Consider the following 14953-nt stretch of genomic DNA (forward strand, 5'->3'; position numbering starts at 1 on the left):
AGCCTGACCGGTTAGTACTAACTACCATCATCAGGATCGTATTATGGTATGCGCATTGCTACTTGAAAAAAGTCCGTAATATAATATATAATTTCGAATGTCCTACAGCTTGAGGTTTCTATTAGAGCTAAGTTTAGAAAAGTTTTCTGGATGTTTGGGGTGACAGTTACAAGTGCGGATATTTATCTAAATTAAGCAGTGTTTTCTAGTTCCGTTAATAGGATGCGGTGAGTTTTCCTTCCAATAGCAGGGAAATAAAAAAAACTTAACAAATTGTCTGCTCATATCTGAACCTTGCTCCCTCAATCATGTGAAAATTCTTTCTTTGCGTTGTTGACACATTTTCTCGAACATTTTAACTGCTTTCGTTACATGGGAAGCATACGAATGGTTTCATGAGCTTATGATATATTAGTGTTGTTTGCATCAGATCCGGCGAGCCCCCTTAATAGAAGAAACGTGACAAATTTGAATTTTATGTCGTATCTGTGCGGATGATTTTCATTTATTCAAAATTACCACCATAAACAGTTCAGGATAACAGCCACCGAAACGAAGCTAATGCTAGGTTCTGTTGAATGGATATCATTTTTGTATATTAAAATTCCGGTCAATCCACACTAAGGACTTAGAATTTAGTGATATAATCGTCACAAGTATTTTTTAAAGTGCTATTGAAATGCCGTTGGGAACTTCTGAATATTATTTTCATGAGGACACCAACTAGCTTCTGCGTTCTGATAGAATTAAAAGCTTACTGGTCATGATTTCTCAAATGCTTTTCTAGGAAATTCACTTGGATTTCAATCTCATTAGATTGAATTTGAGTACGAATAAGTGCAAGTGAGTTAAGAATAATAATGAGGCCTTTAGATTGTCATATAAATTCAATTAGTCTGGTAAAATGGGCATGCCATTCCCGTTCTTGGTCATTTCTAATTAATTAAGTCAAATCATTGCTTGATTGCTACTACTTATTTTCTGTTTATCTGATAATCTGCGTCTGCCTGCTGAGTAATGTTGTCATAGTGTATTGTCATGTGTCGCAGTTGACATTAATGTGGGGGATATTTTGAAGGGTGTCCGGATAGCTCGTGGTTAGAGCACAAGACTGTCGTACGGAAGGTCGCGGTCCAAATCTCACTGATGCCAGTGAGATTTATATCGTGATTTGAGTCAAATCAGGGTAAAAATCTCGGGCAAACGCAATGCTGACAACATTGCCTCCTACAGTGTACTGTAGTGTACCGTTACGGTCTTGACTGAAGTGCTCTAACACACTTCAAGGCCCGGATCCAATATGGATTGTTACGTCAACGATTATTATTATTATATTATATTTTGAAGGATAGATATCATACGGAGGCAGCTCCATGATTTGTTCAATTTTTTCGGTTGGGTAGTTTCTAAGAATAAATAATAAACGATCGGTTCCTAGCCTTGGTACTCCCATCTTTACAACTAATATGAAAACTGATAATATCGGAAAGTTTGATTCGAGACTTGTCGATGTTTGCCTAAACATTACATCCCCTCTTCTACTGTTCTGCGCAAAATGCCCTTGGAGCGGTCCCTTCGTCGGCCATCTTGGGAGAGTGTATTTCACTACATGCGTAGCCTTCAACACAATTGTTGCCTCTTCTTAAAGTGTGCCCTATCCACTGCCACTTTCGTCTTCCGATCACAGTGCGCACGAGTGGCAGGCCTGCCTGTCTCCTGACTCAAAATGACTTGAGGAGCGGCAGCTTTGGAAGAAGAATAAGAGTGTCAAAATGAGTAATGAAGTCTCCTAACGTAGCGTGTACAATAGAGGAAATAGTAGGATCTCCAAAAATTGCCTTAGCTGAAACCAGTCAAAAGAGGGGGAGGGGGGGGGAGGTTCGAACAATTCACTGCATACTCAAACATAAAGAGAACAAATGCCATATGTAGCCGCTTTCAATCACTCTGTTTCGCAGGGTAGATGCCATTGCCTCTTCCATTGCTATCGAAACCGATCAGCCGCAAACAATTTTTTCAACAATAAGATTGTGTTAAGGTGGTGAGGATTGAAAGCTTTAGTCACAATTCAAATTTTCTTTGTGTCGTCACGGACACGGTCTGTCTGTCTCTTTGTCTCTTCCTTTCACATGCATTTTTCTCACAAACGACTAGTACCGAACGAAATCTGATGGAAATTGTCAGAACTGTGAACCCCTAAACATGCAGTGAATTGCATTCCTGCACGTTGAACTTATGCACGTTTCCCATACATAAAGAGAGGGGGTTTTTCACCGAATATAATCATATGGGATATCAAATGAAGGGTCTCTATTAGTGCTTTTCGAAGCAGGTATTAGTTTTGGCATTGATATGAAAGGAAAGGAGTGCGGGGGTCTGAAAAGAATTAATTACTTTAACGACACCAGAAATAACCCAATCAGAAAATCTGAAAAAATTACGGTGATTCGTACACATGGTATCTTATCCTTAAAATACTTAAAATATCTGCTCAAATATAGTTAATAAGTTAAGTTTATCCGGGATCCGTAAAATGCAGTAAGATATGTTCTAATATCAGCATCGTAATGGGTGAGTATCTACTAATATCAGTTTCAGAGGAGCTTGAAATTACTACTCCCTAAGAGATAAAATGTCAGTACGGCATCAAATTGAATATCGGTTACATTTCACGTACATGCCTAGGAGCTACCATATATTGTATATAAGTGAAATGATTGTCTAGTCAAATATTCTTATACAAAAAATCAACCCTTCATACATGAAGCGCAGTTTGGCTATGGAAGTGGTAGTGGTAGCATGGAGACCTCTTTCTTTCATTAGTGGGCAAAAATAAAGCCGAGATGCTCCACAGATTCAGAAAATACTAGCTGAACTCGGCGGATTTTGTTCTGCCCGTGCAGGTTTGCAAAAACTGCAGATTTTCTTCAGGTATTAAAAGAATGCTCGCCTTTCGCTTTGAATGTGCGAGTTGAATTACCATATAGTTACAATATTCATCATCATACCATACCATTTGAAAGCGTGCATTACATTTCCCAATATGCTGTAAAAAGTGTATAGATTCTTGAGTAGCTACAGCAATATGAGGTAGAAGTGGCTCTGGTCATGCAGTGATGGCAAATTGACTTTGTCAGTGGAGCAATACATAAGAGACATTTCTCACGGAAACTTCAAAGCCCGACGATGTAGCCATTAGATCAATGAAGACTTTTCGATGAATTTCGTCGTGACTAGCTTTCGTTCGAAAGTCTGTAATTCGTGCACAAGAATGTTGGGATATCCCCGCAGCTCTAGATGTGGAAGCTAAAAGTCGCAGGTTGTCAAATCATCCATTTGTTTCAGCTACTCTTGAAACAGCAGTTATAATTTCGGGGGAAGCCTTTTGTTCTCATGTTTCAACAGCTCGTGAAGAAGTTTTGTTCAGCCGCGGGTCTCGTTCTTTAGATATTTTGGGAGCCCTACTCGATGGCAGTTACCGCGAATGTCCGGTTAATCTTCCAAAGTCCAATTTTTCAGGTGGCTCCTTAATCATCTTCTAATTTTAATGTCTCAGCAACCACAATCATTATTTGCCTTGACGACTGATTGAAAGAGGTATAATTTGATCCAAATTATACCAACGTGGATAGCACCAAAATATTTTTCACTAGAACCTCATATGTCCACCAATTTTTGTAGTGATCAGGAGCATTGTGTAGAAGTTACACCACACCAGCACCACCTAGAGGCGTAGTACAACAACGTGGACTACACCGGAATATTTTCCATGGGAAAGTTCGAATATACAACATTAGGCGATCGGTTGAATAGTTTCTGAGCTTATCAACTACAAGTGGATATATATACCAATGACTTCCATTTTTAAAGTTTTATTGAAAACTGTTCCGCCTGCCTCTCGAGGAGGTGAAAATCTTCAAAAAACACTGGCCTGGACACGTCAGCGTATGGGATTCTTACCCATTAAAATCAGACTCCCGTCTGATTCTGTGGTTCTCAGAGTCCCTCCATCAGCAAGATGCACCCCTAGCCGTGTTCGTCGATGCCTCAGGCATTGCCGTAAGTGTTGCTCTTCACTAAAAAGTGAATCAAATCTAGCAGAAGTTGAGCTTCTTCTCTAAACAACTCAATTCTGCTCAATGGAACTTCACCATTGTGAGTTACTCGCCACATTAAATGCTTCCGGCATTCCCCCCCCCTGGCTTCAACTGGGGGTAGAATGTTGTGGCGGAGCGGACAACTTGCATGTCGTATACATGCAAGTGTGAATGGCGTTAGCCATGACATCGAAAAACAATTTCAACTGGAAAAATTTGTTTTTCGGTGTCAGTTGGAGTTCAGAATAAAATCAAGCCGGGGAAAGGGGTGACTCTTATTAATTTAACTTAACAATAAATTAATATAAAGAAAAAAATAAAGTGTTTAATCAGAAGGGTATCATGGCAGTGCGTTGGTTGAGGAACAGTTTCTCTGTCAATTTTAACAGTGGTTTGGAGTGCAGGGAATTCCTCACTACACCATCATGATCGTTGGATGGTAGCATGGGAGACTCTATCTTTGGCGTCCCGCAGAAATTGGTAGAAGTGGCACCTTTCCATTAGACTTCGAACCAAACTATCACGAACGTGTGATGGTGGCCTCGTTGATTCTTGCAAGTCCACATTTATCGAATGTCATTTAAATTTCATTTTTTGCACTTTTCATGATATTCAATTATCATAACTCAAGACAATCCAGGGTTGTGTGAGAGCGGTTCATTTGGAATTTTTTATATGGAATTTCTGCAAAGTCAAAAAATATCGTGGGAAGCCAGATAGGTGAACTTTTTAATTAGTATCCAAATAGCTGAGTGGTTAGAGCACAAGGCTGCCGTACGGAAGGTCCCGGTTCAAATCTCACTGTGGGGTTTTCATCAGCTGTGAATGAGTGCCTGTGTCAAATCAGTGTCATAATCTCGGACGAGCACAATGCTGACCACATTGCCTCCTTCGCGGTTGACCGATACACCGTCAGACGTAGCTGGGTGAAGTGCCGTCAGACGCGATTGAAATGACTGGCGTTTGTCTAACCTCGTAAATAGGGCAGTTAGATTGCCGAACCACGCAATTCGAGCTACAAATGAAGTGGACGGCATCATCACATATCCATCGCCATATCCAAAATGCTTACCGTAAGAGAACAGGTTGTTTAACCTGTACTGTACTGATTAATGATTTGCAGGTCATTTGATATAGTAATCTTACGCAAAGTATGAAATAATATGAAACAAATTGGAATCCAACATTGTATTAATGTTCCTTAAATATTAAGTGACAAGATCGCTATTCTGACTTCCCACGGTATTAGTTTACTTTGCAGAAACTCAATATGTAAAAATACTAAATAAGTTGGTCTTACAGAATTCTGGATTATGCTGAATTAGAAAATTGAATATTATGAAAAGTACAGCTAAGGAAATTTGAAATGAAATTGCATATGTACCTGCAAGAATCAAGTAATTTTATAATTCTATAATAAGAATTGAATTGGAATTTTGAATATGTATTGGATTGTATAACAGAAATGCTTACCAACAGCTTTATTCCCTCCTCCTCCATCCCTCCCCATCCTATACTATAATTCTTCCCATTGCTGCTGTTTCAAATCTCTGTCCTTGTATACAGTCTCCGTACGATTCCCAATTGCTGTCCGTTGTTGACTATCAATTACTACCTCGGTGTCGAAGGTTCACCACGTACTAGAACCCCTTAGTGCATATAGTCAAATTGATGGTTAACGCCAGGTCGGGCTGCAATTCTTCTTTGATCCACCGAGTTTGAGAATTTAATGCGGTCTATTACGTACAAGAATGCGCAGTTGCATATCAAAATCACTATAACTTTGTTAGTGATAGCATGATTTTGATCAAACTTATGGATATATACTTCATATTATATTCTATATTACTTATAACTCTACGATAAACCTAAGGGGTTTTACTCAATTTCCCTAAAAACATAGTAATATACTATTATTAACTTAATTTGAGCAGATATCGATATGGAGAGTATTTTAAGACCTGGACACCGTATAGAGGCAGCTTCACGACCTTTTCCAGATTTTCTGGTTTGGTAGTTTCTGAGAATGGGTGCCTTGAAGAAATCATCGCTTTCGACGCCTCCCACTCCGTCGTTTTCAACGAATGTCGAAACTAAGACTGGCATCGAAAAGTACTAATCAAGACCATCATTTGTTACCCAATATGACTATAAACGATAAAAAAAATTTTACACCCACCTTTTTAATTAATGGGACCCCCCTCCCCTCCCTTAATCTCAACGTAGAAAGATTCCACTCACTGCGGCGTTCCCATCTTCCTGGCAAATTTCGTATCAATCGGTATAACTGTTTCTGAGAAATGCGCGTACGACAGACAGACATTTAACCGATTTTAAAAAGCATTCAACCTCGCGTCCAGACGCCTAGGTGGCTAGCCGTAGTGTGTTTATTTGTATAGTCCTGCCGTACGGAAGGTTCCATTCAAATTACCTCATATGTAATCCTTTTTCATGATTCTTACTACACAGAAGTTAGCATCGTTCTAAGCAGCTAACACGAGTTCACATTTAGGACAATATGATTTTGCCGCCATAGACTTTCTTTCACATGCTAAATGCTAAATACATACATGTCATTTCCAATTTATCGATGGAGCTTTTTTTCAGGCTTGATTAATAAAAGCAAGAATTAACACACCTTCAACTTGACATGAAACGTTGAATACAACACTATGTGTACATTTCGGTACACATCATTTAACGAGCTTCCTGTTCAGTGTTAAGGTATTGCTCCTAGGTTGGTCTTTAGTGCCGCATGTTTTTCATTCCAGGCGCGATGAGTGTCCTTCAATAAAAGTTAGAACGTACTCTGTAACGAGGACTATTTGCAAGCAACTACTAGCGATTGCAATGATGTCTCAACTGCCGGTTCTTTTGTTTGATATGGTGCATTTTTTAGGGGATACTCCTTTGAACTGGAACCGGGTAGTATAATTTAAAATTTTGAAAAGTGTACAATAACTGCGTTTGTATGGACTGTAGTTCGTTGACTGTTGTCATCCTCGAATTCACATGTTGGAGCACTCAGCCCACAGCGAACATTGCACGCGCAATGAATGCAAGCCATTTAAGAAAAGTTAAATGTATTCGAGAATAGATATTCCTTTTAGTTTGTAAGTTCAATATTTTAAACAGAACTGAAAAAAAAGTTTTCAAAATTTTAATGCTTTCCACAGAGTGGATTTGCCTATATCCTATGTGACAACTTATCCTCTTGCCAATTCATTCTAACATTTCATATGCAGGACTCACAGACTATTTATAGACATTCCCTGAAAACATGAAAAATTAGAAAATCCTTACTGGTTCCGAATGCTAATCTACTTTGAATTGCAATTTTTGTTCAAACTTGAGATTAGAGCAATATTTTAGTATTTCTTTCCTTTGATAATGCCGGGTAAACTAAAACAAGTCGGAATACCGGAAGCTGGCGATTCGGGTGTAAAGGTTTTGTGTTCATCTTATGGGAGAAACTTTCTACGCACATTTTTCCATTCGTATATGGCTAAAAACCAAAATATTCCTTTATATTTTTGTTAAAATAACATACAAGGCGTACGTACATATTACAGACGTAGATATTATGGTAACCCTAAAGAAACAAACATTGCCTATTCCCGAATACTGTATTCCATATGCATGTATATAAATTGATGGTACACCTATTTTCGACATATAAAGTATGTACATTGAAAACCGCTTGTTTAAAGTACAAATATACCTATCTATTTATTATTTATTAGGCACTACCAACAAGTTTCATTGACATATATATATTTACATATGTCTGTCTCGAAAAAACTATATTGAATATTAGAATGCACGAAACTCACACAAAATGTGAAAGTTTCACCTACTACAACTTAGTTAATAATATCTGGATTTCCTTCAAATTTCTCAAATTTATGCCTTATTTTATCCCCTATCCAAGTGCGTATTTTGTGCTTCTAGCATGAACTTAAGCGGGTTTCCGGCTAAATTTCTAGTATATGCTATTATACTATTATTAATTTTATTTCGATAGATTTCGGAACGGGATGTATTTTGATGCATAGGTTTTATTTAGTTACAGTACTAGGTTTCACCCGATATCATATCTGGGCCCTGTTTCAAAAACTACCTTTCATTTGATTCCCTACGTGGCCACATTCTGTGAAAAAAAATTTTGCAGTCTCCATTCGCATATATGGGAAACTCCCCTTAAACTTGTACTTAAAAGCAGATGTACGTAAAGCGCTCACCAATTTTCTTTGTTAATAATAGTTAGATCTCTTTCAAACTTCCCAAAGTTACGCCTTATGTTATTCCATATGCCACTGCCACTATACTTGTAGCACGAACTTAAGGGAGGTTTCCGAATAAATTTCTAAAAACAAAAAAAATTTCGTTCAGATACAACGCTGTGTTTTTTTTTAATTTTGTGGTTGAATAGGTTCTGAGAACGAGACCTGTTACACTTTCTGGAGGTCATATTTTGAGCCCTCACTCCCCTACTTTTCAGCGGATATCAAATATGGGACCAGTTTCGACAAGTAGTAAATGAATCCTTTTAATTTGATACCTCACATGGCTATATTTTGTGAAAACGTGCCCCTTTTTTCGCATGTATGGGGAGCTACTCAACGGAAATTGGCCCACTGCTATAGAGACGGTAAACAATTATGTCTCAAGAAGATTGAGCTCCAAAGCATAGACATTTTTAATTGCGTTTCAATTAATTTAGAGTAGAGTTGGGAATGATAGCCCTTATTAGCGCATCGTAGGACTAAGAGAATTGTTTCACATAGCCGAATATCTGTTATAGATCCACAAGGCTTTTTTAAGGCTTGCACTAGTTTAGGGGCTGAATATAAGTCAATTTATATAGAAGCGGGAAAGTAGACCAAAACAAAACGTAATGAAGACAGAAAGTTCGACATGAAATAGATTGCACAGTAACAGTAATTTCTTGAGTAGTCTATAGCTTGGTATATTTCATTTTCCTATTCGAAATATGTTCAGTAATATCAAAATCAAAGTATGATTAGGGAAATGAACAAATGATGGGTCAATAATTAGCATATCATAATAGAAAGTTTGCTCGATTCGAAAATAAAATCTCAAAAAAATCCATTGAAGAATCTGCAATTTCCTCTTTTCGGTTACACATATAACGAAGAGGTACTATTTCTATAATATTTAGTCTGCCTTGTAATGACACAATCTGATACTGAAAGAATAGCGATCGTCTTTAGTAGCCTATCCTAACCTAAAAAGATTAAAAAATCGAAAAAAAATAGTAACGACTAAGGACGTTGCCTCACCTCTGCTTGGGAGCAACTTGATCGAAAATGACAACAGATGAAAATCGATCCGTTTTATATAATCCCAAACACGACAAGGATGTGAATTATATCCATTTTAAAACTGCCATTACTTAAAGCCTAACCCAGGCTAAAGCAACATTTTTTGTTTGAGATAGGAGGGAGAGAAAAAATTTCGAAATCAGAAAGAAGTCAGCTGAAATTCGTGGCTTTCTATTCAACAAATAAAATTTCATAAAGGCCGCCAAATTAAATAATAAAATTGCAAAATTAAAGACCTAACTAAAAGAATAAAATAAACTTGCAGAATGTGTGCTTGGCGTTAGAGACTTTAGACCATCTCATCTCTGACTGCACCCTTGTAGCGCCGGTGCAATACAGGAACAGGTATAATGCTGTATGTAAAGGGATCCATTTAAAATCTTACATATAGGCATGAGCTAATCACGGGAACATATCCTGATTACAAGTATGAGCCGCAAGCAGTACTTGACAGTTGCTCCAGAAATGGTGGAAAAATCGTTAGTTACAAAAACTCTGACTTTCTGTGTTTATATGGATACAATCATATATCTCTTAGCGATTAGGTAATTTTAGGAAAAAAGGGTCACTTCAACTTACTGTAATTTTGTTAAGAATGGTAGAATTCCCATCAAGCTTTCCAATACGCCGCTTCATGTTAGAACCTATATTAGTGCAGTTACGATCCCATGAATATTTTAAACCTCCAAAATATAATTATATACCATTATTAACCTTCTTTGAGGAGATATTGTAATGGAGAGTATTTCGGAGCCTAGATACCATGGGCATGGATGGTTTCTGACAATGGGTCCTCGAAGTAATTAATCTCTGTAGGACTCCCTCATACCCCCTGCAACCAATGTCAAAACTAACACTGCTTCGAAAATTACTAGTCAATGCCTTTCTTCTCTCTCATTTCGCTGTACTCGGTGGGAAAAAATTTGCAGCTCTCTTTTAAGTGTAGGCCAACCCGCCCTTTAATTCAACGTGGAGTTTCAATAAAACCTTGAAAGGATATAATTATCGAGGAAGCTACTTACATTCTTGAGTTGCCCCATGCTTTCATCGAGTAAATCACTGTACCCAAGACTGATTGAATCGCATACGTCCAGTCGGAATAAAAAACTGATTATACTGTGATTTGCTTCCTTAAGCTCCCAATGGCACAAAAATTTAAAGGGTATTTCATTAAGCAATTCAGGATTGCATGTTTACAAGGATAAATATGTTATTCCGGAAGAAGCCACGAGTAACTGTACCGAGAATTAAAGTCGATGGCAGCGAGATACAACACCTTATTGACTCAGGTATAGACACGAATAGTGTAAGTGCTGATGCGGAAGGCAATTACATCGTGGTGGATGATGCTCTGAAACTTCGAACTTATAAGGGAGTACTTTAAATCGGTGCATCGGCCCAGAACTGACTTAGAGGCAACGCGGGGTAATGTTAAGAGTGGAAATAGGAGATCAGGTCGATCATTCTGAGTGGCCGATAACGACCTAGAGGGCAGAGCTAATCCCAAAAAGCTAAACAAATTGGCTAAGTTGACCGTGAAGGTCAGCCCACAAAGATTGAAGCTCCATCAAAGTGCTCGAGTCGACACGTTCTTGCACGCCTCTGTGCTAGCCAGGCTCGGGAATGTGGGGGGCCCTTTGAGCGCTTTGATCCCTCACGCTTCATTACTAAAAAATAACGTGTCTATTCCGATGCGTGGGTCCGCACCGGATTCTAAAATAGACGTAAATTAGGATTTCGTGACGGCCTATCGAATTATAAACAGAACTAAAATTGGAAATTAGAAAAGAAAAAAAAAACGGCTCGACCGCGCGCGTGGAGCCGTAAGTCTCCGGACCCGAATGCCGCGATCAAGGAGGGGAAGATCCACGACGGATCACCGTCTCAACTATTGTCTCTTCCGCCTCAGATCTTGTATGAGGCGCGGCCTCTGAGGTTCCCACCCTTCCTCGATATCCTCAGGCCAGTTATTCATTTATAGAAATTCCGCGGGAGAAAGGAGGATACGAAAGGGAGGAAGTCCTCAAACTACGATTAGACTGACTATTCACGCATCATTGTTCATTGCACCAGCAAACTTCATATCATTAATTATAACAAAAAATATGAAAATAAAAATAAACAATATGTAAACTTCAAAGAAGGAAAATAATAAAAAAAAATAAAAATAAAAAAAGAAAATAAAAAAGAAAATAAAAACAATGACTCACCCAGGTCGTCACTCCGACCTCGGATTGATGCTGGTTTACTTGGTTCAAAGTTGCTTACTCTCTATTTTTAAGTAATTGCTTAAATACAAGAATTAGAAATTAATGATCAATTTCTGCCTCATCTTCATTTGCTTCTGTATTTAAAAAAAAACCAAGTCTCTTCTCTAAATATAGTTATGAACATTTTTAATTCAATATAAGAACTACCTAAAGCCGTAATTTTCACTCTTGTTCCGCAATAAAATGATACTACTTCCACACACCTACATTCAGATGCTAAGTTTCGAAATACTAAACCAACTAAAAATTGAAATAAACTAAATGGTGTCGAAAAATCCTATATTTTAATCCAGCTGGATAAAAATAAAACTACTTTTTCTCGGTGAAAACTAGCAAACGTGTCAGCATCGTTGTAATACAAGGAATCTGCTTCTGTTGATGCATCATCTGGCAATCGGGCGTATTCGGTTCAAAATCTAATGCAACCCTTTGACAGACAAACGTTAGTAGTTTAAGGATATCATACTTTGTTCCGTTACGATCAAGTTCATGACAAAAAGACTGAATAAACCATGAGCCCTTTGTTGTATTTCGCCACGAGTAAAAGCCGGGTATTGTGAAATATGCAATTAAAAAGTCGGCATGAATTGGAATTTTGTAGCTCATAGACGATTCACCATCAGTTTCAGTTGTATGTTTCGACAACAGAACACCACCATCTAGCTGATCACCCTGGCATGCTTGTATGAAAAACTATAATAGTTTTGGTTTACCAGCTAATGTTGCGCAGTGATTTGCTGTGAAATGTTGCCATAAGGAATCCAGTTTATATTGTACATCTTTTGCGTAGATATAACCCAATTCACCTTGTGAGAGAATAGTTATAAGTAAACAATCATTATCGCTGTGGTCCATACGTGCCACGAAATCTTCTGATGATTGCCACATATCCACACTTCCACACTTTCTGATTATCACTTTTAGTTTTTTATTACGATTATTAGTTTACACACAATTGCCTACTGATGTAGGTTTACCACTTGTATTCAGAATCGGCTGGTTCGTTCTCCTTTGAATCATTTTACAGAAGTTTCCCCTCCGTACCTATAGTTCCTCTGAGAATTCAGAAGCAAGCATCGGATTGAAGAGGTAAATGAATGCATCCAATCCCTCGAAGAATACGTCCAGAAGTTTCCTAAAATTCCAGGGCGTTCCTGTCCAAGGCAATCTTGCATCTCTTGCCCGATTATGCGTTTGAGCCACTATATTTGTACTTCAGGGAAACCAGTAAAGATCAGTTCTTATTTGACCATGGATCCTTATTTCTTCATTTCTCCATTTATTTGAACAGCTTATTCCCGGGATAAACACGAGCAACTTTCCCGCTCCGACTCCGACGATGCCGGCGTGCCTCTTCCAGCCAACAACCCCTCTTGCGCACACCTTCAACGTTCCTCCAACTTCCTCTTTTCCATGCACTGCTTCAACCTGTTCCAGCCAACCACTCCCCGTTCTTTTTTTTCTCGCGCACCGCTTCAGTTCCCGCTACATAGCCTTTCTCACTCGCTAGGCAATGTTGCGGCAACATGCGCATGCGCCTGCGGATGCGGCAAATCATTCGCCTCCTGTCAAGATCAATTCGCCCGAATGCATTCAATAATGTGCAATCTGCGGCGAACATTAAGGCAATTGCACACTATTAAATGCATTGTTTAAGCAAATTAATTAAGAAAGAGCCGAATGAGATTCCACTCCCGTCGCGCAGCCGCGGTCACTCAGCGGCTTTCAGAAATTGTAGAACGAGATATCCACAATTTCAAATATAGCCTGAACGGCACTACAGTTCTCGAGTTTAGTTCTGCATTGCAGGCTGATCTCATACCGAGTGATAATCTGCTTGATTACTTTGCCTCATGTGGGGAGTTAACCACCATATTTGGAAAAATAAACAATAAGAGATCATCCGGTATGGATGGCATTCCCAACGTGGCCCTCTGGCACTTTACCAGACATTGCCATTCGTGATTATTGCATCTTGTTCAATAATTTATTGAACAATTCTTTCTTTCCAGGACAATGGAAGAAAGCCCGAGTGTTTCCGACCTTAAAGAGAAGAAAGTATTCATCCAGTACTACCGCCCAATCAGTATGCTGCCTAACATCAGGAAGGTGTTTGAGGTTTTGATATTGAAAGCCTTGAACGGGCATATCAAGAGGAAGGAATTATTGTCGAATGCGCAATTCGGATTTCGATTTGGACATTCGACAATATATGCAATAACAAAGGTAACATCTGATATTTGCTGGCGGATTAACAATGATGAGTGCGTAGGCGCTTGCCCTTAAAGGTCAGGAGAAGGTCTTTGATACCGTCTGGTTGGATGAACTGATTTTCAGGCTCTTCAAGAACGAGTTTCCTAGCCACCTCGTAGCGATGATGTGAAGTATGCTGTATAGCAAGTGCTTTGTCATTACGGACTGGAAATCTCACTACTAGTAGGGAGTTTCATGTTTTGAATGAAGGGAGGGTGGAGGGACAGTGACTGCGTCTACACTTTTCGCAGTATTTGCCGGAGAATTAGTCAACTCGTTTGAGTTTAATTTATCTCCTAAAAGGTCCTTGCTTGCCTCTACTGACGACCTGATAGCTTACATGGCACACAAGAAGGTAACTGAGGCGAAAGTTGAACTTCAGAAGATGTTCAATGATATTATGTTGAACAGTTGGTGGATGAAAATCAATGCGTAAAATTGTGAAACGATTCTATTTCGAAATTCCTTGGAGTATGCCAAGTAGGAACTTGAAATGGAATTTTAGAGACTTCTACATTGTCGTGAACGAGGATAGTTCTGAGCGCATTCCTCATAAGAAGTGCGTTAGATACCTGGGTGTGTGTCTTGTCGAGCATCTCCAATTTAACGAGCACGCTAAAGTCGCGCTAGAAAGCGCTCGCAAGGCATTCATTCCTCTTCGAAGACTCTTTTACGCACCACATCTTAGCCGGAAGGTTAAGATTAGTTGCATCTCACTTTGGTTAGACCGGTGCTCACCTACGGGTGTGTTATCTGGTTTAATTTGAGTGCTAGCTAAATGGAAAAAATAAGGATCTTTGAAAGGAAATGTCTGCGTGCTTGCACGGGGCTTAATAGGACTGCTTCAGTCAAACTATGAGCATTATGTAACTAATGAAGTGATGTATGCAGCTACTGGTTTGCCGAGAATTGACACAGTTATCATCAGATTGCCTCGGAACCATATAGTGCGATCTGCTTCGCACGGCGAGAACCCTTGGGTTTCGCA

At 38.9% G+C, this 14953-nt stretch overlaps 1 pseudogene; it reads right to left on the bottom strand.

Moving 5' to 3' along the window:
* The window catches only part of LOC119661274, a 30095-nt pseudogene extending 17031 nt beyond the window's left edge, over nucleotides 1-13064 (bottom strand).
* Nucleotides 13065-14953: the final 1889 nt, after the last annotated feature.

The sequence above is a fragment of the Hermetia illucens genome, chromosome 1 (assembly GCF_905115235.1).
Source record: "Hermetia illucens chromosome 1, iHerIll2.2.curated.20191125, whole genome shotgun sequence".
Lineage (NCBI taxonomy): Eukaryota > Metazoa > Arthropoda > Insecta > Diptera > Stratiomyidae > Hermetia > Hermetia illucens.